This window comes from Rattus norvegicus, chromosome 1 (genome assembly GCF_021556685.1).
Source record: "Rattus norvegicus strain SHRSP/BbbUtx chromosome 1, alternate assembly SHRSP_T2T, whole genome shotgun sequence".
NCBI lineage: Eukaryota > Metazoa > Chordata > Mammalia > Rodentia > Muridae > Rattus > Rattus norvegicus.
This window is the reverse complement of record NC_141534.1, coordinates 47427705-47455473: the sequence shown is the minus strand read 5'-3', so window position 1 is coordinate 47455473 and position 27769 is coordinate 47427705. Positions and strand designations below refer to the sequence as shown.

General features: G+C 44.0%; 1 long non-coding RNA gene across 1 annotated transcript in view; it reads right to left on the bottom strand.

The window, feature by feature from the left end:
- Positions 1–3784: 3784 nt before the first annotated feature.
- The window catches only part of LOC148006940 (uncharacterized), a 56653-nt gene continuing 32668 nt past the window's right edge, over positions 3785–27769 (bottom strand). Inside the window, exon 3 of the long non-coding RNA XR_015649195.1 lies at positions 3785–4355. This is a non-coding gene — a long non-coding RNA (uncharacterized LOC148006940). The remainder of the gene's footprint in view (positions 4356–27769) is intronic.

Genomic DNA, 27769 nt, shown 5'->3' with positions numbered 1-27769 from the left:
ATGGAGTTTTGCTAAGATAGATTCACATGGTGAGGCAGGACCCATGGGAGAACACATGATGTTTGGATGGAGTATAAACTGGACTCAACAGACAGTGACAGGGCCTTGCACAGACTGTATCTAAAAGCCCAGTTACAACTTGAATTTTATGAATATTAACAATGAGTAGAAAGAACAAACTGCTTCTAGGTCCTCATAGCAAAGTATCCCTGACAGCAGAGGAATCCGGTTCCTTCCCTCACACTAAGCAATCAGCTGTCCAACTCAGTTGTTTATTTATTGAGACAGGATGTCACTTTGTCCTTGAGGCTGGCCTTGAACTTGTGACCTTCTTGCCTCTGTGTCCTAAGGGCTAGGATCCCAGGCATGCACCACATTGCTCCATGCAGTCTATATTAAGTCAGTTCTGATACTGTCACCCTTTAATTATTGCCAAATCTTATAGGTTGAGGACTTAGTTTCACAGGATTTTCCCTACTTCAGATGCCAACCTCAAGGAATACATTGTCACCATTTCTGACCAATCAGCTGTGAACTGAGATTCCCATGACCTTCTCCAGGATTTTTTTTTTTCTTTCTGACTTGCCAGGAACACTTGCTGAGCCAGTAGAAACACGTGTACTGGTTTCTTATAGGGATGGTAGAATGGATCAGTGGTTCTCAACCTACGGTTCTCGGCCCCTTTGGGGATTGCATATCAGATATTTACATTATGATTCATAACAGGAAAATTAGCTATGAGGTAGAAACAAAAATAATTTTATGGTTGGGGGTCACCACAACATGAGGGTATTAGAGGGTCCCAGCATTAGGAAGGTCAAGAACCACTGATATCAACAAACAGCCAAGACTAAGAGACACAAAGCATAAGGGTGGGGAGGGAGGGACTTCCCTGTCATTTGCAGTGTATGATCTTTTAAAAGCCTTCCCATGTTCAGAGACCTGAAAATTCTTCGAATCCTTTCATGCAGTTTTATGGAGGCTTAGTTACGTAGGCAAAAATGATTAAGTCAATGACTAGTGGCTATCAACTTAGCTTTTGGATTTCTCCCCTGAGAATCCAGCCATGCTGAAGATTCCCAACCTTATCATGCCTTTGTCTTTCCTGTGACCAGTGATTGCTCTGAAACTCCACGGGGCTGCAGGCCACCGGAAATCTAGAAGGGAGAAAACGGTCTTGTTGGAAGGCCCAAGGCTTTCAGGGCATTGTACCAGGAAACTGGGAAGAAGGCTGGGTTTATATTATGTCACATGATTCTCTGGTGTGACATCTAACACGCTGTGGTTGAGGAATACTCAGTAGCCTTCCTCCAGGGACAACCAATGACTTGTGCTCCTTTCTCTTTGAAATGGCTGTCCTCGATTCCCCTTGTGTTGTTCAAACGCTGCTGTCTCACCTCCCCACCTGCTCAGCTTAACTACCGCTTTCCAGAAAGGCCTCCCTGAACACCCACGGTGTCCAGATACATCTGACATTAATTGCCATGCTGACATCTCCTAAGTGTGTAGTTGAGTAATGTTGACTAGTTGCTTGCAGCTAATTATCAGAAAGCTTTCCTCCTACAGAACTGAAACTTTGTGTCTATTCAACAATAGCTCCATTCCCTCTTCTCCTCAGGCCATAGAAACTGCCAATTCTGATTTTGGTGAGTTGAACTCTAGGCCCTTCATGGTAGTGAACCATGTGGCATCTCCTCACGAGGGGTTTCTTTTCACTTACTTGAGTGTCCTCAGATTCATTCTCCTCATGGCCTGTGACAGCGGTATTCCCTTCCCCTGAAGGTTGAATGTCATCCCTCAGCTGTAAATCCTCCACTGTTTTCACCTGCTCACCCACTGCTGGATGCTTGAGTTGGTTTTTGGCCTCTTGGTTGGCGTGAGTCATGCCGCTATGAACGTAGGTGCACAGGTCTCCTTTTAAACCCTGCTTTCACTTCTGGCTGTACACCCACAGTGGGATTGCCATGAGTAGTTTTAAAATCAATGTACCCACAGCAATTCTCTTGTTACGAAGTCAGTAGGATGTGAACATCCATTGCCTCATGTATGCAATGGGCTTTGGCTTCCCATGAGTGGCTTTTGGTTTTTTTAGCCATGGCCCTAAGCTGATGTCAGGATTATTGGCCAAACCATTGTGCTGAACTTCTGAATTTATTGTTAAGTCTGAACAAAGCTTTGAGGCTCCTGGTTTTATCCTGGAGTGGAGTTTTAGCTTCCCGCTTCACAGGAGCTGGATATCATCTTCTCTGTACAGACATCACACTTGTGACCAAGTCTTGTATCTGCTTACAACCCTCTTGCCCCTTGTTTGACTGCTGCCCCTGCTCATCTCTTTCCCTTCCTTTCTGTTTTTGAGTGTTCATTAAAAAGTTTACCTAGAATTTCAGTTGTCCGAGTGTGTGTACATTTCTGGGCGCATGCCTTTTCAGGTCTGCTTGACCTGGGGTGCTAATAGATAGTTAACTAGTCAATAGTTTTCAGCATTATGGTCTAGATGGTGACAAATCTAAAAGACGAAATGAATCTTCTGAGACCCTCTACTAGGAAAGATCTTTAGTCACGATGCCCCAAATGACAAAATATAGCCTTTTCTGGGCAACAGGAGCAGCGCAATCTAGTTTGAACTAGAATCCCAAACTGAGAGGTTTGTCCTTGCCAGAGCCACGTGGTTTCTCCTTCTCCAAGCTGTGTGTGGAGAACCCAGATGCAGGATGCAGAGACAGACATGCAGAACATGGAGGGAACAGGGCAAACCTAAGTGCCACATCAGGGAGGTGGGGAGAGAGACAATCTGGTGCTGAAGAGAAAGGCATCTTTGATATTCTTGGAGACTGCTTCTGGGAACCCATAGATACCAAGGTCCAAGGATGATCAAATCCCTTTTATAATATGATGTGGTATTTGCATCTTCCCTGCACACATTCTCCTGAACATGTCAACTCATCCATAGATCACCCATAATAAGTACTTAATGTGGTATAAATTCTGTGCAAATAGTTATTATGGTGTGTTGTTTAGGGGCCAGTCATAAGAAAAAGGTGTGCATGTTCGGTACAGATATAAAAGTTTTCATCAAATATTTTCAACCCAAGGTTGGTGGAACAGCGGCCCAGTGAGTTGGGGGTGGAGGTAGCTTCCCTTGCTTCAGGAGAGGAAGCTAAAGCTCAGGGAGATGAGTTCACCCAACACTACAGAGATAGCGAAGGAGAGAGGCTGCAGATTAGTCATAGAAGACAGGGCTGAGTGGAGTCTCTTTTTTACAATGAATGAATATGGAATCTTCCCCCACCCTAAATGCTTTTCTGTATCAACTGATAGGCTCGTCACTGCCCCCTTATCTTGTTAATGGGGGATTACAATGATTCTTGAATATTGAACTAGGCATGAACCCCTAGGATAAACTGTATTTGGTCAGGTCTGTGGAGCTTTAAATATATTTCTGAGTTCTGTTTGCTACAATTTTGTTAAAGACCTTAGCATCTATACACATAAGTGACATTGGTCTGATGTCCTCCCTTCCTCTCTCCCTCCCTGCTTCCCCCTCCCTCCCTCCCTCCTTTCTTCTCCCCCTCCTTTCTTCCTTCCCTCCCTCTTCCTTCCCTTTCTCCCTCCCTATCTCCTTCCATCTCTTTATTTTTCCTCCCCTCCTCTCCCCCTCCCCCATCTTTTCCCTATGTTTCTGTTTTCTGGTTTTGGTACTGGTTTCACCCAAAAACTTTGGAGGTGTTCCCTCATCTACTACTTTTTGGAGGAGATTATGTCCGATTAGAATTAATTTTTCTTTCAACATTTAGTACAGTTTTGCAGTGAGACCATCTAGGCCCAAGAAACATCTTCTTTCTTGGGGGGAAAGATGCTATAGTTTTGGGGGTGACAATAGGAATATTTAAATTCCCACTTAATATTGGGTTATCTGAGATAGTTTTTGTCTATTAAGAAGTGATCTATTTTTTCTAAGTTGTCAAGTGTGTGTGTGTGTGTGTGTGTGTGTGTGTGTGTGTGTGTGTGTGTGTGAATTGTTGTCCATCCCTCATTGTTTTGGGACTTTCTTCACTTGTTTCAAGCAGTTTTATAAATGGGTGGAGGTTGAGTGCCCCTGGCTTCTAACTTGGTTTTCTCTGATTCTACCCTATGGGGATATAGAGGTGCTTCAGCACCTCACAAAGTGGAGGTCTCGGTTTCTGTAGCACGGTGGGACCAGCTTTTTGTAAGTGTCTTCTGCTCCCTCATCTTTTAGTTACAAGGTGAGCTTCTTTGCGGTGATGATGACGGTGGTGACGACGACGACGATGACGACGATGACGACGATGACGTTTGTACCCATTGGTCCTTGGAGGTTGCCAGCTTCCTCAGCTCTAGATTTGGGTGGCAGGAGGTAAAAGTAGAAATAGAAGTCACAGACTCTCCTCTCCCTAGAGACTTCAGCTCACTCTTCAGTTCTGCCTTATTCTCTCCACTACCATTGCTTCTTGTGTTCGATTTATATAAATGCACAAGCACATATAACATCCGGTGTTTATGGCTGTAATGGGAGGAACAGGAAAAGCACATGCACTCTATCTTCCCAGTGCCGATTTATGAGAAAAGATTAAATGTATTATTTTACTCCCATGAAAACGCTCTGTGCTTATTACAACTCTGATGAAACAAAAAAGGATGGCATTGTGGGTATTAACTACCTGACTAAGTCTGGCCGTATGGGCGGGGCTAAGGCACAGTGGGAGGGGCTTGGGGCCGGCAGAGCTATGTACATCACCTCGGCTTTAAATAATTTCTGCTCACCTTTTCCCTCTGTAAGTAAGTTTTTGGATTTTAAGTGAAAAGATGAATAGAGATGATTCTTACTTTAATACAGCCGTTCTCAACCTTCCCAAATGCTGCAACCCTTTAATTCAATTCCTTACGGTGTGGTGACTCCCAACCTTAAAATTATTTTTGTTGCTACTTCATAACTGTAATTTTACAACTGTTTCTAAGTCGCAACATAAATATTTGATATTTTACCCTCAAAGGGGTTGAAACCCACAGATTGAGAACTGCCGCTTTGAACTAATTTTGGTCCATGCAGATTTGGGTTCACAAAGTAAACAGGTCAGGATGCTATCCCTGAGTTATCTAACGCTCAGGGACTCACGTGATGGATAAAGTCAGCTCAGAATCATTTTGCTCAATAGTGTTGGGATAGCTGGCAGAAATATAATCCACACAAGTAAGAACAATAAACCTTCATTGAGAGAACATTTCCCCAACATATGTAACATTGCTCGCGACTGGTGAGAACTTCTGTTCTCATTTCTTCTCCCTGATAGATAACTTGAATAAAGGAAGCTATGCATCAACCATCATTCTTACATTCTGACACCAGAGTCATAATAGGGTGTCTCTGAATTATTAGCAGCAACATTTTCAATAAGTTTTCTTGTCCTGGATGTAGACTGCAGCCAGGCAATGTTTTTTCACATTAGCATCTCTGAGTGTTACTGGAATGGCATCTAGTGTCACGAGACTCTGGGGTCTAAATGAGTTATTATTTTTTTTTTCTAGAGGTGTCTGCTTCACGTGGTAACCCCCATCATGTTGAGCCATTTCTTCCATGTCTGTGTTTCAACAGACAGTTCTCTATCTCATTTCATCTGCCTGCGAGAAATAAACTATGGCCCGCAACACGAATTACCATTTAGCTGTACTGTAAATTGGTTATTTAAAACCCACACTCTATGCTCCTGATGGCCAAACTTAAATTAGGGGAAGGGCAGATAGTTCAATCCTCAAAGGACAAAAATCTATACTAATTTCAAAAAAGAAGAGAAAAGAAAAGAAATGACCAGAATACCACCCCCTGACCCCCCGGATAGAATTTCTTGACTGTTTTTCTGTAAAAGAACGATTCTGTACTTCCATTCCTGGCCATGTCAGTTGTGATGGGCTCCCTGCACCCCCGCCATTTTTCTCAGGCATTGATTGCTCGCTTCCCCTGAAACCCCATCACAACCTATTAGTACTGAAAACTGACAGGCCCAGCTGCAGCAGCAAAATGGCAAGTTTGAAAGAAAATATAGGGAGCACCAAGCAAAGCTCACCCATTAGAACCCATGCAAGACTCAAATACAATTCCCTCTCCCCACCCCAGACCCCCAGAGCAATTCCCTCTCCCCACCCCGGACCCCCAGAGCAATTCCCTCTCCCCACCCCAGACCCCCAGAGCAATTCCCTCTCCCCACCCCAGACCCCCAGAGCAAAGGTCCGACAGAGTCACCAGCATTTTTTTTTTTTAACTTAGACACCCAGGGCTTAAGGAAGGTATAAAGAATACTGCTTTTCCCCACCCCCTTTTCTCTCCTCCTCCTCCACTTCCTCTTCCTCCTCTTTCTCTTCCTCCTTTTCCCTGTCTTCTCCTCTTCCTCTTCCTTCTCCTCTTCCTCCTCCTCCTCCCTTTCCTTTCCTTTTCTTTCCTTTCCTTTCCTTTCTTCTCCTTTCTCCCCTCCCCCCAAGTTTTTAAAGGAACTGTGTCAGGGAATTTGGGGCCATGCTAACGCCTCTTCTCCATCCAACCCAGCTGTCCTGGACGTCTCCCTTCAGGTCTGACCCAGCCCTTCAGTCTTTGTTTCATTTGTAGGGACCTCTGAGGAAACATGGCCTGATTGTTTTTGTTGCTCAGATTGTGCCCTTGAATACCATTGCAGAGTCTACATCCCAAGGCTCAGCTAGTTGTCCTGTTCCCAATACCTAACAGGACCCAGATTCTTGGTCCTCCTTCTGGGCCATGTCACCTGATACCTATACATGTGCTCCCAAACAACCTTGGGTGGGCTTGTCTGACTAACATGACCTCTGTTGGGGCTGGGGCTGGGTCTTTGGCTTAAGACACATCCACATTTGGCTCATCTTTGGGCTCCTGGCTGTGTGCAGCCTCTTCACTGACCTACACAGAGGCTTGGTTCATAGCCCTGGCACTGTGCCCATCTTGCAGATGACTGGGTCAGATCTCTCCTGTTCCAGCCTATCCAGGATGCTCTTACTTTAATGTTCATAGAACTTCTCTGCAGTTGGACTGTACTTAGCAATGCCCCAAACTGTCTGAGCATCTGGAATTATCAATGGCCACCATGTGAGGGAAGAAGGCAAATCCAGGATCATCAGTAATGGGGAGGTTGGAGGCTAAGCTGGGAAGGTGGATGCAACTCAAGCCATCAAAGCAAGCAGCCATTGAACTAGTTGTGTGCCACTGGGAAGGTGCTAGGAAGGCGGGAGGACATGCATGCTGGTGGAGAAAGCTAGCACCGCTAGTTAGGATGTGGGGGTGGAGGCAGATGGGACGAAATCGAGACTGGCTGCTAGGACTTCTGACTTCCAACTCATTTTACATAGGTTGGCTTTGCTACTGTGTGGAAAGCAGGTCCACTTAACCCTGCTATGATATGACAGATATTGGATAATCACCAAAGTCAAAGAAAGGAAGAAAGAAAGACACATTAAGTACCACTGGCTGCAATCCTGGAGTCCTTACGAGAGACACAAGCTTCAGAGACGAGGCCTGTGGTAGAAACTAGAGGTGCAGTCGTGAATACACAGCTCATAGATTTTCAAGGTCCTCTGATGAAAGACCCCTTGTTCTTATTTCAAATAAGAATATCAAACTCACAAAGGAAAAAGAAAAGAAAGACCCCATGAGGGAGATAGTAGGCACACACTGAATACTAAGCTGTGAGTCTTCCTCTCCACGTCTAACTCAGCGGTATGCATATTAAAGCCATATGGGTTATCTGCCTGTATGCGTAAGGATAGTTATACATAACTATATATCGGCTACGTGTGACTCGATCTGTATACCTGTCATAATTCTCCTGTCAGACCACACGAAACAGTTGTCACCAATGTCAGTGCTGCCTTGCAGAGCTGACACGGCTTAGGGTGCAAGATTGAACGTTCCTATATTATGCACGTAGTCCTTTTCCAGAATCTAACCTGACTCCTTCCTATTTAAGAAGCATCCAGACTGCATTTTATTCACAAAAATCAGGACTACAGGTGACTGAGGTTGGCTTGGAGGAGACAGACACCTTAGGCTTCCACTTAGCCTGGCCTAATCGTGAGAGATTTCCCAGAGGGAGAATTTGTAACTTGCTATGAAGACATGAGAACAGTGTTCAGAAATATTTATTTAGTTTTTTTCATGAAAAAAAATAGAATAAGTTCTTGCTTCCTTCACTGGTGCTTTTGGAATGATGGAACGATGCATTTAAACAGCCATTGCAATACCAGGTCAAGTTTCCATCTCTTTTTTTGGTATGACTTCCCCGCATCTTCACTATGGGTATAAAACTTGGCCCAGGCTGGGAGTGTGGTAGTCAACTTTAACCCTAGCCCTCAGGAGCCTGGAGTGGGCAAACCTCTGTGAGTTCAAAGCCAGCCTGATCTACATAGAGAGTTCCAGGCTAGCCAGGAGCTACACAGTGTGACCTTGTCTCAAAGTTAAAAACCAAGGAACTTAGCCTGACTTTATGCATGCTTACCTAGTTGTGTTCCAATCGGAGGAGGGAATAACAAAATATAGAATTAGACGGAGGCTGAGAGTTAAATAAATGTCAATAAAACACTTGCTCTTGGACATGAGTTTGATCTCTAGAATTTATCTAAAAAATCTGGATGCTGTGATGCACACTTGTAACCCCAGAACCGTGGAGGCAGAGTCAGGCAGATCCCTGGGGCCTGGTGGCTAGAGAGACTAGCTAATGAGAGACTTTGTTTCACAAAGGAAAGGTGGTTGGCTTCTGAAGAACACTGAGGTTGATCACTAACCTTCACATGCATATGCGTGTATACACACACACACACACACACACACACACACACACACACACAAATCCCAAATAATTCAACAAGCCTAGTTCTGAGTTAATGGCTTCCGGAATGTTGTATATATCATGGAGGTAGGAGAGTCTCTCGATGTGTCACCATCATGCCACCGCCATCAACCTGGAAGGCACTAAGCTGCCTTAAGTGTTACCATCCCTACCATGTTTCCTATGACAGTTATCGTGCCCTGTGTCCAGTCTTCTGGTTGTCTCGTGTCACCATCTTTAGTAATAATTATTACTGAGTAACTGAGCACTCCTCCGCTCACTGACTTTGTGTGTGTATGTGCATACATTTGTTTGTATATGTGCATGTGTACAGAGGTCAGAGGTCAAATCTGGAGCTCCGCTATACCATTTTCCTCCTTATTTTTTAAGTCAGGTGCTTTCACTGAATCTGTGGCTTATCTATTTGGCCTGGCTGGTTGCCCAACAAGCGCCAAGGATCCACTTGTCTTTGCCCTCTACCCCAGGACTAGAGTGTGGACGTGCACCACCACACCTGATTCTTGCGTGGATGCTGGGGACTAAGCTCAGGTCTTCGTGCTTGCCCAGCAGGCACTGACCGGGCCACCTCCTCAGCCACAGAGAACTGTTTTCAGCCACACCATCCGCAGACACACTTAAGGTAAGTGCAAGGCTCCACTGTCAGGATTCCACCCAGGTCTCCTCCGGTTCTTGTACATTCTGCTTTCCTCCGTATCTCAGACAAGATCTTCCCTTCTTCTGTACAGAGGGGTCCATCTCCTTCACAGTTCAATTTGAAATCTACCAACTATGGGGCCCGTTTCCCACTATTTATTCTCTGGGATATTTCAGCTTCTGCGTACATATTTCAATACTCCAGCACTGAAGTATAAATCTGTCTCGTGTGTGTGCGTGATGTGTATGTATGTATGTATGTATGTATGTATGTATGTATGTATGTATATATATTTGTTGTGTGTATATGTATGTATGTGCATGGGTATGCATGAAAGTATGTGCACATGCGTGTAGAGATCAGAGTTTGAGTTTGTGATTCTGGATGTCTCTCTCGGTCATTTTCCATCTTCGTTTTGAGGGTCCCTTGCACCAATCTGGCCAATAAGTACCAGGGATCAGCCTTCCTTCTCATTTCCTCCATGGTCTCATGGGCTCAGTGCTGTACCACTGAGATTATGGAAATGTGCTACGGTGGATGGTTTTTATGTGGGCGTGGAGGGGGTGACCTAGGTGCCTCATGCTTTGCTGTTCAGCCAGCACTTTACCGATGGAGCCGTTCCCCCGACCCCCCGGAGCTCTGACTATTTATTCAACAACACGGCAATTCTCTTTAGTCTATTCCAAACTATAGCTAAGGCCTGATCCAAGGTTTATAACACAAAGTGGAAAATTTCCAAATCAGTGTATCATTAATGGTTTTTTAAATCAGCTTCAAGGTGGGTTTGTATACGACCAGGGATTGTGGAAATATCTAATTATGTTGAAGTTCCCAGATAAAAATAATTTATTTCTGTGGCTAAGTATGTGTATGTGTGTGTATTATGTGTGCAGATACATGTACATACATATGTACACAAGAATACATGCAGATACATCTATAACTTGGCCACTTATGTTTATATACACAGCTCCATGCTCCTGAGTCTATGGATGTAAATTACCTAAAGAGAGTCTAATTAGCACTTGGACCTGGCGCAACTTGAAGATGCCATTTCAACTTGCAAAAGAGATGCCCGTTATGAAACAGATATCAACACAAACCGTTCAGAGGCTTTATATACTTACTGGGCATAAAAAGGAATCTTAATTTGATTTGTGAAATGACTGTCTCTGCAAAGTTCTAAGTAAATACAATCTTATTTAAAATGCACTGGGAGGAAAGACAAATGGCTAATTACCATATGAAAAATGCTCAAACTTATGAGTATCAAAGAAATGTAAATTAAATGAACACTGAGGCTTTTTTGTCTATCAAACTGGCAAGCTTAAAACATTACTATGCTCAGGGTTTGTGAGGATGAACATTTGTTGAGAGAATGCTTTGGCAATAGATATGTGTTTGTATATGTATTTAAAATGTTTATATCCATTGTCTAAGTAATTTTACTTCTACGAGTTTTTCCTAAGGAAATCTTAAAATATTTATCATGCAGCATTGTGTAGAAGAGATACAGATTTACAGCTCCATAATTGGGGAATTAGGGAAGTTATGGTAGATGCATAGGATTTATTTATCTCATCTGCACACCTCTGTAGAACCGTCTAGATTCAATAGAGAACATTCAATAACAAGGCAAGACATAACCTCGTCTATTACATTAGTGTCACGACATCACAAACCAGAATTCAGAAGGCTGGGGAGCACTGCTTCAAACACGAACAGCCATGGTGAAATTGAGTTTCTGTTGCTCTTATATTCTTTTGTGGTTTTGAACTTTTCCAAGAGTAAGCCTATTTGTAAAAAGCTCAAATGCCACAATTTAACATTGCATTGGGATGCAACGCAATTCAAAGCAGGCAGCGACAGAAGTTTCCCTTTTGTTCCATATGGGAATTAGGGACAACTCTAGAGACAGGAGTTAGCATTGCACAGCCATGCTAAAAGAAAGAGGGAAATCATGTCCAGAGTTGGGCGAGTCCCATGGCAGAATGTGCTCTGAGCTTAGAGTTCTAGGGATGTGAGGTGGTAGGGCTGATGCTGGTTAAACAAAGGGCTAGGCCTGGTGTCGCAGGCTGAGAGTGGAGCCAAGAACAGCCATGGGCTACACCCTGTGCTCCTCTTCTTAAGCCAGTGACAGGCATGGGCTTCTATGCATGTGACAGAAGCTGAGACGACATCAGTAGACCACGTGGGGTTTCAGCAGCCAACATGTTGTTTCTCTCTGGTAGAGAGATAAAACAGTGGTGCCCACATAGCAAAGAGTGGACACAGAGGAAACAGACAGTGGTGACTGCATGACTGGCATGTAGACTGAGTGTCTTGACTTAGAATCAGGGACGTGAAGGATCTGCAAAAGTGAGGCCATACTTCTGAGCTGCAGATCTTCCAGAATCCAAGCTGAGGAGGGGGAAGAATCCCCTTTTCCAGTTAGGAGTGATTTTAGCAGCAAGAAGTTGTGGCCTTGGCTACACATATACTTTGAATCCATCCTAAGAACGAGAGTGCAGGAGGCTTGGTTTGGCAGCTCAGTGGTACCAACAGGGATATCCCCCTTGTCCTCTCTTCTGTGGAGTCTGCTGTTGGTTGCCTGCTGTGACTTCAGGTTTTCCAAGCTCTGCTTCCCCAGAAGCTGCCAAATATAATCTCTGTTACATCTCGTAGTGTTGGCTGGGTCATGTCCTCCCGACTCTCCTTGGCTTAGAGGGGTGGGGATATTGGAACTGTGGCGAAGGGGAACAGTCACAACTGCCTTAGACCAGTCACCATCGATTGGCAGGACACACTGCTACTCTAGAACAACTGGGCTCTGTTCTCGAAGAAGTGTTGGAGTGACTTCAGATAGGCAATGCCTAGGCAGGGTGAACTCTCAGATAAAAATCAAAGAATTTATGTCTGGGAGCTATAAGTAACGTATGAGGCCAAAATTTACTTTAAAATAACTATCTTACTGCCTTAAATATGAAGCAGTGACAACTTAAAAACACAAATTTAGTAGGTAACTGCACCAGTAATAGGTGATTGTAGGTAAGAAGCCATCAGAAGTCTTGGAAATGGGAGTTTTAGTCCTGAAAACAAAAAGTAAACCTTAAAACAAAACACTGAACTGCAAGTCACTGAAAAAGCTGAAATAGCCAAAGCTTTGCCCATCACCGGCAGTGCCCAAGGAGAAGGAAAAAGGTGAAGTCTAAAGAGAAATTTAGTCTGATTTATTGTCTCTGTGACAAAATACTTGGCATGAAAATCTAGAAGGAGCCAGGGTTTGTTTTTGGACATAATTTAAGAAAGATGTCCTTGTTTAAGAAGAAGTCCTTGGCTTCATTAATTCCGGGTCCATGGCACACAGTGCTATGGGTTGGTCTTGGATTGCTATGTATTCAAATGCTAAACTCCATATCCCAAGATTCAGTTGCTCCAAGACAAGTTAATTCCCATCTATCTCAACTTTTGTTATGTAAAACTTGCTCTCCAATTTAAAGTTAACTGGTTAATTAAAGGCTAGATCCTGTGATCGGGCAGTACGTAGAGAAAAGTGGGAATCAAGGATCGAGTGAGTGGTCTTGGGAGAGGCCAGGGGAGAAGGAGAGAGGAGGAGGCTGCCAGGAGAGGAGATGCACCACGAGCATGTGGCCAGGAGAAGATCACCCTGAGGATAACCCGGGCGATGCTTAAACAGCAAGTAACCAGGAACATATGTCTGGGATGTAAGTTAGAATAGCTCAAAACCTGCCCAATCTAGGCTTACGGCCTGTAAATAACATACCGTGATGTTGCGTAGTTCATATGGGCTTGCTAGAATATATAATTATTCACACATTACACACCAGAGCGTCAGTGATGAGAACACGTCACAAAGGGTACTTGCTTCATGATGGACAGGAGGAACAGAGGTAGGAGGAGAAAGGCCAGGTATAACCTTAAAGAAGGCGTCTACTTTCAGCCTCGCCCCTTCGTATGTAGCGCTCCTCCACAGCCAGCTGGGGACCAAGACTTTAACACTTGAATATGAACAGGGGAGATAAGTTGAAAATTATAAGTTAATATAATTAATAATCCCGAAAGCAAGAAGGAGATGGAGAGATAGGCAATGCCTGAAAGAAGTGGTGGCTGAGACTTTTCTAGAATTGAATTTAAACATGAATTTGTCTTGGCAGCCATTTTGTCAAGCAGAACAAAAGCAGAGAGCCATGGTTGTTGTCTAGTTCAGTTAAACTGTTGAGTAAGTGACAAGAATAAAGAAGTAAGAGGCATCAGAGAGCAGCATGGGCTACTGGCAGGACAAACAGCACTTGCACAGACAGCTGTGCAACCAGCAACACTGGGTGCCAGATAATGATGGAATCAGGCCTCAGAGGAGTCCAGGAAAAACGGCACACTGCAGCACTTCTGCCCGAGGTGCAGCCATCTTCCAGAGTAGGTGGGTCTTATAGCTTCCTTTCTGTTGTTTGACAACTACTGTCACCCAAGGCAAAGCTTGTTGGAAGGGGTTTATTTGATTTACACTCCCAGGTTACAGTCCATAACTGAGGGGAGTCAGAGTAGAAACTCAGGCAGGAACTTGAAGCAGACACCATGGAGAGTGCTGGTTGTTGGCTAATATGCATGGTCATCCTTAGCTAACTTCCTTATATAGCCCAGGACCACCTGCCTAGGGAATGGTGCCCCTCCCCTCCCTCTTCCCCCTCCCCCCCTCCCCTCCCCTCCCTTACCCTCCCCTCCCCTAGTGGACTGCCATCTGCATCAATTAGCAGGTAAGTCAGCGCTCCATAGACATCCCCAGGCCGGTGTGATCTGGGAAATCTCTTCTCAGGCTCCTCCAGATGGCTTCAAGTTGACAATGAAGGCAGCTAGTACAAAGTGCAGCACAGAAAGAAAAGTCCACAAAACTAACCCATGCACCCTGGGTCATGTAACCAAGCAGTAAGGCTTAAACTATAAAAACAGAAGAGAACACAGGAGCAAGTTCCTATGAGTTTTAGGGATAAATACACTTCTCTGATGCAAAAAACTTGAGCCACATAATATAAGAATTTTATTGAATTTTGTCAAAATTGAAAATATTCAGCCTCTAAAAACCACCAAAAAATAGACCTAAAACTACGGCATGTAAGGGAATATTTGCTATGCATGTGCGACAACCTAATGTCAAATAGACAAACTACATGAACACTTGAGAAAATAACAGGTAAATAAGAATGGCTGTCAGGGAAATGAAAGAAAAACCTCGTATTTATCTATTACTTTAAAAGACAAAGATTTGGCATGCACTGATGTGCACAGTTGTAAGTTTTCACTGATGAAGGCGTCATAGGAGGTTCATGAGGGTAGCCTGGGCTACATAGCAAGACCTTGTCTAAAACCAACAACCTTCACCAAAACATCAAAAACTGCTTCTGAACTTTAATAAGGCATCAAAGTAGTAGCACTTTCAGAAATAGGTTCACTAGTTTCTTACAAAGTTAGGCGTGTGCCTAGTACTACAGCTTGAAGTGTCCTCATGGGCTCATGCGTTTGAATTCATGTCTCTAGTTGGGTCATGGAATCTCTGGGGCACGGGGCTCAGCTGGCTGACACAAGGCTGCTGGGCTATGGGTAGAGCTCTCTGCTTCTGGGTCAGCTACCACGATGTGCGGGAGTTGCCTCATGTCCACAGCCAAGAACAGGAGTCATTGGCCTCCTGTAGCAGTGCCATCCTGGCTCTGCCATGAAGCTGTCACCAGAGACGAATATGCTTCTTAATTTGTTTCTCTAAGGTATCATCCAAGTAATGAGAAGATTACCTAATATTCCCCTCATACAGGATACAGCCAGTCCATAGGCGTTTATCCTCAAAGACAAGTCACGTCCACGAGAACACTTACAAAATCAGTTCCTGGTATCTTTGATCATAGTTGCCAGACTATCCATCAGCTGGTAAACAGGTGAGAAATACGTGGACTTACCTCTTAAATATTAATCCAACATTTTGTCTAGCATATTTTTAAAGGAATAACTTTTTAAACAGAGAATGCTGTGACTAACAAAGAAATCCCAAACAAATTTGATTTATGAAAGTGTGGATTTTTCTAGATCTATGGGATCTAGAATTGCTCAACAATAAAAGAGCAAGAAGATTGTAGGCCTGATTGTCCTGGAACTCACTCTGCAGACCATGATGGCCTCAGGCTCACAGAGATCCAGCTGCCTTTGCCTCCTGAGTGCTGGGATTGAAATTCAGCAGTTTATTACAACCAAAATATCATCAGTACCAGCAACAACAACTTACTTCTACTACTCTAGAACTACTACTACATGTTTTGAGAATGTCTTAATTTGCTTTGTGTTACTATAACATAATCCCAGACACTGAGATTATATAGAAAAAAAAAAGGATTCTTATGTTTCTAGAAGCAGGGAAATCCAAGATGAAGAGGTCATATCAGCGGAGGGGCAGCTTCTTAACGTGTTGTATTCTGAAAGGCACCACATGACAAGAGGCACTGGACATGGCGGTGACGGTAGTGAGGAGAGAGAGAGAGAGAGAGAGAGAGAGAGAGAGAGAGAGAGAGAGAGAGAGAGAGAGAGCACAAATAGGTGAGCATTTGAGAGACAGGAAGTACACAGAGGGCATGACCAAGTCACTCTTGTCATAGGACACTGACATTGATCTGTTAACATGACTTGAGACCTCACTGTCCAGTCACCTCTTTAAGGTCCCATGCTACTGATGCCACCGTACCACAGAGCCATCAGGAAAGCTTCAAGAGACACACTTGTACCACAGCAGAGCTTTTCATAAATCTGAGTGACCTCTGTGTAACACAACCAAACATAGGCTTCTAATGTAACCAAACAACATATTTTAAATCACTAAGAAGCCAAGTGTCCAAAAGTAGAAGCGTCGGCCTACAGGTCTTCATAGATCCAGAAAATCCACACTCTCATAAGTGAAATGTGTTTGAATTGAGAAATTCTGTTAGTCGCGGCACTCTCTGTGTAAAACGCTATTCCTTTAAGTCTTTCAAAATACACTGGGCAAAATGTTGCCCATTTGTAATATTTGAAAAGTATAAATGGTAAGTAGACCACTGAAATACCATGTCCTTGGAAATCACATGACATCAGTTTTCTAATTGCGAAGACTTCTCTTTTTCATGTATCTTCAAAGGAACAATTTATTAAACATCAGTATTATTTTCTAATACATATGACTTAGCGTCTTACATAGATGGGTGAAATCTGTGTTAACTGAGCAGCTTTCATTTGCTAGACATTGTACCCAGTAGACTTAAGGCAACCGAAAACTATAGGAACATTCTGCTTCTGCAAGAACTCTGCTCTGCTCTGACAGATGTCTCCCGCATCCTGCAGAGGTGGGATGAATCGTGATCCCCCCTGTGTGTCTTGGCACGTAACAAAGACGCACATGGACTAGTGTGAATGACTCTCCCTTTTCCAAGCTATTTTCCTAAGTCTCAATTGTTGAAGCATCCTTTTGTTATAAGGAAACTGGGGAGGGGAAAAACCAAACAGCATTCTATCATCCCTGTACACACACCGTCTCATTCCTGAACATTTATGAGTACATGCGCCCTACCTCCTGGATAAGCAATGGTTTTCCTTACAGCAGTCTGTAATGAAACACTGCCATAAATCATGAACAGCCAGTCTGCACCCAAGGGGAAACAAAACAAAACAACAAAACAACACAACCCACTCTTCCCTCATAGGAGAAGTTCCGTCCTGTTACTCTGAACAGACTGTTAGAACCATGAAGGAACCAAGAGGCAAAAACGTTTTATTGTCACCAGCCTGCCATTTTCTCTATAAGCTGGCAACAAACACACTTAAATTCCTTCATTATGGGTGTGATAGATTACAACAGCCACTCCGAAGGTCCATTGTATAAATCACTTGAGATAGAGGCTCAGGACAATTTGAAAATTTCCCATTAATTACCACAAAGTCAGGATCGCCGCCGCCGATGAGGGTCTGCCTATCTTCTGCTTGTGAAGACAGGCGCTTAAAAATGCCTAATCCGGCCCAACAGAGCAGTGTGACTCATTAGTTATCTACAATCTTTTCATTTTTAACTGCGAGAACTGAGCTGACAGATGAAAAGCTTATGAAGAGGTTGCGGGATCTGTGGTGACCATGGCTTCGTCACACTGAGGTTTTGAACTGTCTGCCCAGATTCTAAGACATTCCCCAGGGTCTTGGCACTCTGGGTACTTTCAGTGTGCTGAATCCTGTCAAGGAAGAAGACATGTGGGTCCCTGCCTGGAAGGGAAGACAGCCACCCCTCCCCCAACTTATGAAATATCTAAAATCAGAATCCAGTAATAATATCAGATCTTCACTGATGGCAAGGGGCTGGTGAGCGATCTTTCTGTAGGGTGGCTGATTTCTTCTCTGAGAACCAGCCGGTCTCTCTACCTGGCATTGCAGGCACCAGGAGTTCAGTGCTGTTTCTCATACCCAGTTGTAAGATGGATTGCTTCCGGGTTGGCTGTCCACCCTCCTCACGGCTCTCCATTTAGTTACTGAAGAGCGCCTCCCTTCCTCCACAGCTTCTGAGTACTGTCAGGATAGAGATTGGTTGCTGCTTCCTTCCAAGAACCCCCACATGTGTGTTTGCCTCAGCAACCCCTACACACTGAGTGGCCCTGACTTCTCAGTTATCAAACACGCATGCATGCGCAGGACAAGTCACGGCAGGATACTGAAAATCCCCACGAGCCTGATAGCTGGCTTACTAGCTCCTTCCTGCACACCAGCCAGCTAGAACAGCAGGGCTTACCCTTATCCCTCACCCCAAACCCCCTGTTACCCGTTGCCTGTTTCCCTCTAAGGCAGGTCCCCCGCCCTCTTTGATTCATTAGGGCCCCAGACTTGCTTCTGGTTTTTGCTCAGAAGGCCTCTGTATCCACATTGCTTTCCAGCCTGGCTTGTTGAAATTCTACTCATTGCCCAAGATCTATTTTAATCGTTAGTTGAACAATTTACTGAGATGTTCTGTCCTCCAAATGTTTGTGCCCTTGCCTTCTTGTGCGTCATAGAAGCTCCGAGACATTACAGTCCTTTGTTAGTTTCAGCACTGACCATCTATGGACTGTGCCACTCACTGTACATCAGCTGTGGAACCCGGGTGTCTTCCCCCTCAACCATGATTCCCCAACATTAATCATATTAATCATATTAATCATATTAATCACAGTCCGTCTCTGGTCTCTCAGGTCCAGGCTAACCTTGCTTCATGGTTACTGGATGTCATTAAGGCCTCGGTGAGAGTCCATTTATATGTGATACACTGGATATTTGGTAGGTATTTTTTTTTGATAAGGAAGTTTATATCCTTCAACTGAATGAATGGTTGGTTTGATCAGAAACCCACCCTCACAGCACCCCTTGAAATTATTATTATTTTCATATTGCAAAGGTTAACTTTATGTGTCAAGTTGACCAGGCTAAGTGATATCCAGATAGCTGATAAGACATCATTTACACCCCTTGCCGGTGAGAATGTCTCCAGAAGAGTCTGGTATTTGGGTTCACATAAAGAGCCGGCGGGCATCGCTCCAACTGTCTAGGGCCAGAAAGAACAAAGAGGTGGGGGAAGGGCTAATTACTTCTTACTTCCTGAGATGGAGCAGCCATCTTCCCCCACTGGTCTGGAAGGCCTGTAGGTTCTCAGGACTTTGGATTCAGACTGAGTCACACCAGGGGCCTTCCTGGGTCTCCAGTCTGCAGGTGGCATCTTGTGGTTTGTAGTTTCAAGAACAACTTCTCTTACTAAACCTCCCCTCACATATATAAATTATAACAACATTAGCTATACACATAATCATATGCATACTTAAATATATATGAACCTTTGACTCAAGCTTTCTGGAAAGCTACGATTAATACAAATACTAAACGTTGTCACTCTCATCCTAAGCCCCTTCTCTTCCTCCTCAACTCTCATCCTAAGCCCCTTCTCTTCCCCCTCTCCTCTCCACTGTTTGCTTTGTTTCTATGGCGATCTCTTTGTCCTTTGCTGTCAGCTTTCTATTAACTTTCGTGTCTACATCTGTCATTTTAGTGACTGATTTTTTTTTATTGTGGCAAAATACACATAACACAGAACTCAGCATTTTAATCCCCTTTAAAGGTGTGAACTCAGCTCCACATAGTCCTTGACACTCTCTGTTTTCAGAACCTTCTAGCATCCCAACTGGAAACTCTCTACGTCCAGGAAGCAATGACTGCCTGTGGCTCCGACGAGACTCCTGCTGCTCCTTATCCGTGTGGACATGCTCAGGGGTGCCTCATAGTGAAGACCCTGGGGACAATGTGCTGTGTGTCCTTGGGTGCCTGCTTTACTTTGCATCCCATCATGTCCTCAAGGTTCACACTGTACTGTGTATCATACATTAAAAATGTCAACATTAGTTAATTAACAATTAATTGACTTTGTGTGCATGTGTGCATGCATGTGTGTGTGTGCGTGTGCGTGTGTGTGTGTGACTGTGTGTGTGCGAGTATTTATGTTCATGCATGTGCCATGGTGTGTATGTGGATGTCAGAAGACAACTTGTAATCATTTGTTTTCTCCTTCTACCACATGGTTCCTGGGGCTCTGTCTAACCCATGTCATCAGATTTAAGAGTTGTTACTTGCTGAGCCATCTCACCCATCATCACCCTTTTTAGGGCTGAATAATATTCCATCGGAATATTACACATACCACATTTTTGTATAACTACTCATTTGTCAGTGGACTCGTGGGCCTCTCCCATCCGTTGGCTGTTGTGGACCAAGATACAATGGACAGCAGCACGTAAGTATCTGTTTGGATCCTGTTATCAGTTCCTTGGGGTAGACACCAAGAACGGAATCTCCAGTTTATGAGGTAATGTCGCGGTTACGATTTAAGGACACACTGAAGTGCTGTACACACAGCAGCGGAATCATTCTACATTCTCACCGTCAAAGCTGGAGAATTATCTTTTCTCCACCTCCTCACTAGAGCTTCTTACTTTCCATCCTTTAAGTCGAGTCCTTCTGATGTATGTGAAGCTTGTGGCTACGGCTCGTGTTGCCCCGTTGACCCGTCTGTTTCATGTGGTGCATGGTCATACATTTATCTTCTTTGGAGAAACGTCTACCCATGTCCTTGGCCCACTCTTGGTTTATTCCACCTTCGTTTGTTGACTGACAACAGATTTTGCATATCATCTGGAGCAATGGGATAGAATGGCAGTCCTCCCCACGGATGGGCGCTGATCCCTTAGCAGATGCGACACTTGCCAGGCACCTCTCCCTCCTGTTGGAAGTTAGTGCACAAGAGTCTAAATTTTTTATTATTAATGTTTTCTTGACTTGCTTGTCTTTTAATGTCATAGCCAATAAATCATGGCTGTGTCCATATCCACAGTGGAAAGATGCTCCCCCGTTTTCCTCGAAGAATTCACAAGGTTCTTAAGTTTAGGTCTTTGATCCCCTTGGACAGACTTAGCTGCTGTGGTAGGTAAGGGTCCAGTTCCATTCTGATGCATGTGGATGTCCAATTTTCCCAGGACCATGTGTTGTAAAGAAATCACTTTTTCCCCATTGGATAGTTTCAGAGTCTTTGTCAAAAATCAGTTGGCTTTATATTAATGGCTTATTTCTGGGCCCTATTTTCTATTTCACTCCTTTATGTTTGTTCTGTCATTCTGACATTTTTAAGGCACATGAGTCAACTATTTTGTGTAATATTTTCATACTATCTTGTCTCTATTTTACAAATTCTGGCCATAAGATTTTAGCAGGGGTGCTCTCTTTAGAAGTGTTCTCTTCTCAGAACTGTTTCTCAGAAGCACGGCACTCATCTTCCCATCGCTGCTGATGTCACAATGTCTGCTTCCAGCTACCATGAGGTGCTTGAAATAACACAGCATTGTCTGTATAGTCTATGGTTTCATTACGGAGTCTTATGTCTTGGGCAGTGGAAGTGTGAGGTTGGAATATGTTTTGAACCCTGAGATTGTGCACTGGAAAAACCTGTTTCTTGTTGTGGTGTGACTCAACCCTAGCATACACCATTAACCTAAGAGCTTTCTGTAAACAAGAGATAAAATCAACAATAGATCAAGAGATGGAGCAAGCAACCAGCTGAAGGAGAGTGAATATAAGGAAACTCGAGAGAGAGAAAGGAGGGAGGGTCTTTGAGTTGAATGATATTTAAGACCGTGTGGAGAAGAAGAAGCCTTTTCCTTCTGGGACGTCAGTGGAGTAGGAAGGTCGGCTGGGTGCTTTCTCTGCCTCTCTGAGCTAGCAGGCTTTTATCCTAGCATCTGGACCCTGAATCTTCATTTGGTAAATCAGGCGTTTGGGATTTTGTTTCAAAAACAACAGCTGGCTGCTTGCGCTTTGGTGGATCAGAAAACGGATTGGTAAGACAGGAACCGGGTCAGGCTGTAACCCAGAGGACCCAACCCAGGGACCTACATCCTTTAGTTAAAGGTTCTACAACCTCTCTAGATAGTAGCACCAAGTGGGGAGTAAGTGTTCAAACACACAAGCCTAGGGGAGCTTCAATTCAAACCACAGCAGCATGCAGACCTCAGGGAACTGCTTATTTCTGGAGTTTTTCCATTTAATGTTTTCAGACATGGTGGACGGAGTCCCTGAAACTGCAAAGAGGGAAATCAAATAACAGCTTCTCTTAGATCAATGTTGATTCCTTGACTGGGGAAGTGTCCTGTGGTTTTCTTCTCTGTAAGGTAATTGTGATCCACTTTCTGACTGATGGACATCTCCTAGGGGATCCTCAGAGGCCATTGCAGATCCTCATCTAGTCACCCGATAGTTTTTACCACATGTCCACACTTCCTTGCCTGGAATAATTGGGGTTGCAGTATGCCCAGACAGTTACATTTTCTTATTTAATCTTTAGAATCAGGAACTGTATGGTGTTAAAGTTCTTACAGTATGGACTGGGAAGCAGGCTCCATGCCCAATCAGTGTCCTGAGCAGAACCTCAGCAGGACAGAGCCCTGGGGAATTTGTATTGAAAGGTGATTGGTGATTGACAAGACATGTGTTGACTATCCCTAGAAGAAAATAAATTACTAAGAGCAATGGACCTCAATTTGATGAACACTGTATTGAGTTTGATCCATTTGCATCATGGGAAAAGAGACTATAGGATGACAAACCCCAGGGACAGAACAATAGGAAAATGTCATACTCAGAAACACCCACTGTGCAGAGATATTCCTTCTAGAAAGGCGGGAAAGTTTTACCTCTGAGGTTTCCCATGGCTGACTTCAGGGTCTCTAGGCAGGATTAGCTATGGGGCAGCCATGCCAGAGGCAGCCCTTCTGCTGATTTTTCTGGAACCTTCTGGAAGGATTTCAGAGGACTGAGTGAGATCAGATTTCCTGCTATGGCTGGCTGCCCCATGGCCCAGTGGATATGCACAGAGCCTCTAGTACTTCTTCTTCCCAAGGGAATTCCTAACATCTCCCACCCAATCAAAGATGCCTGGTTTACAAACAAGCCACATGGACTCTGCCTTGGTCCAACAGTCCACGCCCCAGGAAGCTAGACTTTGGCCAGCTTTGTGAAGAGATACCTCCAAAACTAACTCATTTCTCAGTGGAGAAGGGATAAGGGGAACCAAAACTCTCATCTTGAGTCCCTACCACAGGGCTGGCCCTGAGCGCCCTCCCATCCTTTCAAGAAAAAGATATTTGACTTGAGTTTTCTGCTGGCTTTGTTTTTCTGACGTTGACCTTAAAAAATAACTCATGGCCATTGACAAGGCTAATTAAAAGCAGGTGAACTGGGACTGTGCCTGGGGAGTTTCACTGGCTGGGCTGTGGGTTTTCTGTTCCTCACAGGAGACTGGGAGTTGGAAGGAATGGAAGATTCCCTTCTTCACCAAGTCTGTGCAGGAACCTAGGCCCTCTCACTGTCCTGCTTTCTCCCCAGGAAGTAGGATTTTATTCTTTGTAGAAACGTAGTAAATCAGGACGAACATGTCCATGGTGTTCTTAGTGTAGGCAGAGGAAAGGGTGCTGCCCAAGTCCAGCAGTAGAGGTGTGTGCAGAACAAACGGTTCTGGCAGTAGAAGCCTGGCATGTTGCAGGCACCTTGACTTTGCCTACTTCTGGCTGTGTGGATTGGTAAGCCCCAGCCTCCCTACTGCACAGGTTCAAGCTGGTCAGGTAGTTTGTAAACTTGTTAAAAATAAGCACAGCGGAATACAGATTTCTAGCTTTTCCCCTGCAAATCGTTTTCTAAGAGAAAATGGCTTTTCCCAGAGGTAACGAGAAAGCTAAGGCCAAAACACTGGGCATCCTGAAAGCCATGGGTGGGTCCTTCAAGGATGATGCAAGTATAGGTCTCTTGGAAGTGATCAGAGCTCCCAGCAGCATGGTTCTTTATGTTTCCTGGAGTAGAAGCATAGCTCTCCCCCAGGATGCACTCCAGCTTACTGTTCTGACTTCTTCCCTGGGTTTCTTCCTGACGCATGACATCTATACATTCCATGCTTGTTGACTGAATAGCAAACTGATCATCGTTCCTTCACTGAATACTTCTGACTGGCCAACCTCCGTGTCTTGTTCTTGCAAATTCCGTTCCTACTATCCTCTTGGGAACTGAGTGTAGTGACTTGTGCTGCCCAGCATATGAGGGGAGGTTTCCCGTGGTTCCCTTGCCTACCTCATTTTCACTGGGGATGGCCATGAAATGACTGGATTCTGACACTTCTCATGGACTTAGATGGTGAGTTCTGGGGATCATGGCTGCAAGCTGTTTGGCCATGTGGGTTTTGCATGACTTGGTTCTTTCCCAGAAAGTCAAAATGGCGGCAGTTAGAGCCAGCTGCCACTGTGGAATAGAGATCTGGAGGTGTGGGAGGAAGCTTGGGTGAAGCCAGAAGAGAATGGGACAGGTGTGCCAGGAAAATGGTTGAGAGCCTGCGTGTTCCCTGAGAAATGTAGAAAATGGCTCTGCTCCCAAGGACACTGTGACTCGAGCTACGGTTTCTTGGATTCTGTGTGTGGCTTCTGCAAATTTTTGTCCCCTTCCCTGATGCCTACTTTAGTGAAGGGTGCCCTTGAGGCCACTCGTCCCCTAGTGTATGGTCTTGACCTAAAGTGTAGACAAATTCTCATCTTAGCCCATTGAAAGAACAACAACATACCCTATAGGAGCCTGCGGGCACTGGCTTGGATCGCAGGAGTGCCTGCATTGGCTTTCAAGTACCCTTTTCGCTCTGCCGAGCCTCTTCAGCTCTCTCATGCCTTGTCTCTGATTAGGCGCCTTGGTCTTGAACAGAACACGATGCTGCTAATAAAAGTCCCACAGATGCTGCTGAGAGCCAGTGGAGAGCTTTCAAATCCTTCTGCACCATGTCCTGGTCATGCTGCCCATTTCTCTGAATGCTTAAAAAAGTGGTTTCTGTGTATTTGAAACTGTGCGCTTTTCCTAATTAGAGAATTCAGGATATATCAGTATACATCTATTGGGTTGCTGTTTCGAATTCTTCTGTAAGAATCTTTGACGTCTTTTCTTTCTTTCTTTTTTAAATTCTACTTAGTTCTTCAAATGCTCATAGTTATGTGCTTGAATCTTGCATAACATTTTTGAATTAGTCCATTTGTCCTTGCAATTCCAATGATTTTTATATATTTTGAGGCTACTTTATTAAATAAATGTACGTTTTAAAGACTAATGTCTTCCAGATGGTCCTTCCTTTTGTTACCAAGCACTGAACGTTTCCCCTGCTTCAAGATTGTTCTTAAACATTTGTTTTGTCTCCTAACATGTACCCAGGGCAACCTTTCTTTGGTTTTCATTTTGGGTGTTTCTCTCATCTTGATTCCTTTATTTATAGTATTTATGTAACTACACATGTTAAATATATTTATTACAAAAGCATTATACAACCAGTTTTTGTTTTTTTTTTTTTAAAGCATTTTGAGGAGCTGAAGGGATAGTTCAGAGGTGGGAGAGCTTTTCTGTGAGAGCAAGAGGACATGAATTCAAATTTCCAGTACCCACATAGAAACCGGGCATGGACATGCACATGTGTAACCGCAGACCTAGCGGATGTAGATCCCAGGAACTTGCTGATCACCACTGAAGCAGTGAGCTTCTGGCTTAGCGAGAGATCCTGTCTCAAAAAATAAGGGGACAGAAGGAGAGTGATAGAAGACTCCCAGTGCCCTTCTCTGACTTCTGCATATGTGCACATGGGTGTGTGTGTGTGTGTGTGTGTGTGTGTGTGTGTGTGTGTGTGTGTACATGGCTGTGTGTGCACATGAGTGTGCATATTGGCAAGCATACAGGCATATGCACTTGTAATGCCTGCCATACATACATACATACATACGTCAAAAAAGCAAATCTGGCTCTGTTTTTTTTTTTTTTTTTGGTTCTTTTTTTTTCGGAGTTGGGGACTGAACCCAGGGCCTTGCACTTCCTAGGCAAGCGCTCTACCACTGAGCTAAATCTCCAACCCCTTCTGGCTCTGTTTTTAACCTGGAAAATATGTATTTACTCTGATTCTTGTAAGAAGTCCTGTCTGCACTTCAGCCTTCCTGTTTTCTACGTTGCTGGTTAACTTAGTTCAGTTTCCTCTGCTCTGTAACTCAGTCTTGTTGGAAGCTGTGTACCCCCATCCTCAAGTTGCCAACATGTGTGAATCATCTCATATTAGTATCAAGCACCAACCATACATACTTTCTGAGTAGGAATTATCTCTGACTAATGACTTGCGGCATTTTAACCTCAACCATTTCTCTGATGATTTAGGATACTAATGTTCACTTCCGCCCTTTTTTGATGTGTGTGTGTGTGTGTGTGTGTGTGTGTGTGTGTGTGTGTGTGATATGTGTGCATGGGGACATATGTATGAGTGAGTATGCACATATGTGGCCCAAGCTTCATGTCAGGCATCCTTCTCCATTGTTTTTCTTTCTAATCTTGAGGCAGGTCTCTCAATCAAACCCAGAGCTGGCCTTGGCTTTTCTTGACAGATGGCTTGTCCAATTCTCTGGCCTCTCCTTCTACGGGTGGAATTACAGATGGACAACCACACCCACACAGCCTTTATGCATATGCTGGGACTGACTCTCTCTCTCTCTCTCTCTCTCTCTCTCTCTCTCTCTCTCTCTCTCTCTCTCTCTCCCTCTTTCCCCCTCCCCCCCGTGTGTGTGTGTGTGTGTGTGTGTGTGTGTGCGTGTGTGTGTGTGTGCGTGCGTGTGTGTGTGTGTGTGTGTGTGTGTTTAAGATGACTTTTAGCTCCTTTGTAACAGTTTGCCATTATTTCCCATTGTTTTCTGCTTCTGATGGTACTGTTGGAAAATCTGTTGCTCCTTGGCTTGTCATGTCTGGTGTGGGCGTCTCTGCTTTGCTGATGTTCACATAGAAACAGTGTCTCGTGTTTTTGATTTTACAGGTTTTTGTGACTGTCTAAAGTCTCTGTTTATTTTATTTATTACATCTGGCATCTGAAGTGATTCCTGTTGAGGAATCTGATCTGTCTTCAATTCTGGAAATATTTCCTGTACCCCCTTTCATTTTCTGTCTGGATTTTTCTTATTTTTCCATTTCATTTTTCTAATGTAGTCTGTGCTGGCCCTAGACATATATAGCTGAGGCTAGCCTTAAATACCTGATTTCCTGCCTCCAGCTCCCAAGAGCTTGGATTGGATTACATATATGTACCACCACACCCCTCCCCATTTTTCATCTCATAAAACTCTAGATAATTTTAAAATGTCTTTGATTTCTCACAGTTTCTTTTTATCTCTTGTTTCCCTGGCTGACATGGTTTTTTATGTCTGTATCATGATATTTGGCTCTAATACCTCTGTCAGCAGGGAGTTGAGTGCTTCAGTTTTCTTCTTTTTCCCTCGTTTGCTTTGACTGGGGTCTTTTATAGTCAGAGGCACAGTTAAGTACATTTTCTACTTTGGGGTTAAGTGACATTGGATTTTGAGAGGGATTGTGCTGGATCTGTAGACTGCTTTGGGTAGTGTACGCACTGGTATAATGTTAGCTCTTCCAGTCCATGAACATGGGCTGTCTTTCTGCTCATTTACATTTTCTCTAAATTCTTTGTTGTACCACTTTCAGTCTGCAGATCCTTCACCTCTTTAACTAGCTGTAAACCTACATATTTTCTGTTGTTGCCATGAACAGTACTGTTTTTTAAGATTCTAACTTTCAAACGTACCAAGTTCAATTATGAACTCCAGTAGTTATGTGGATGTCATCTTTGTGGAGAGAGAGAAAGATTCTGTCACCA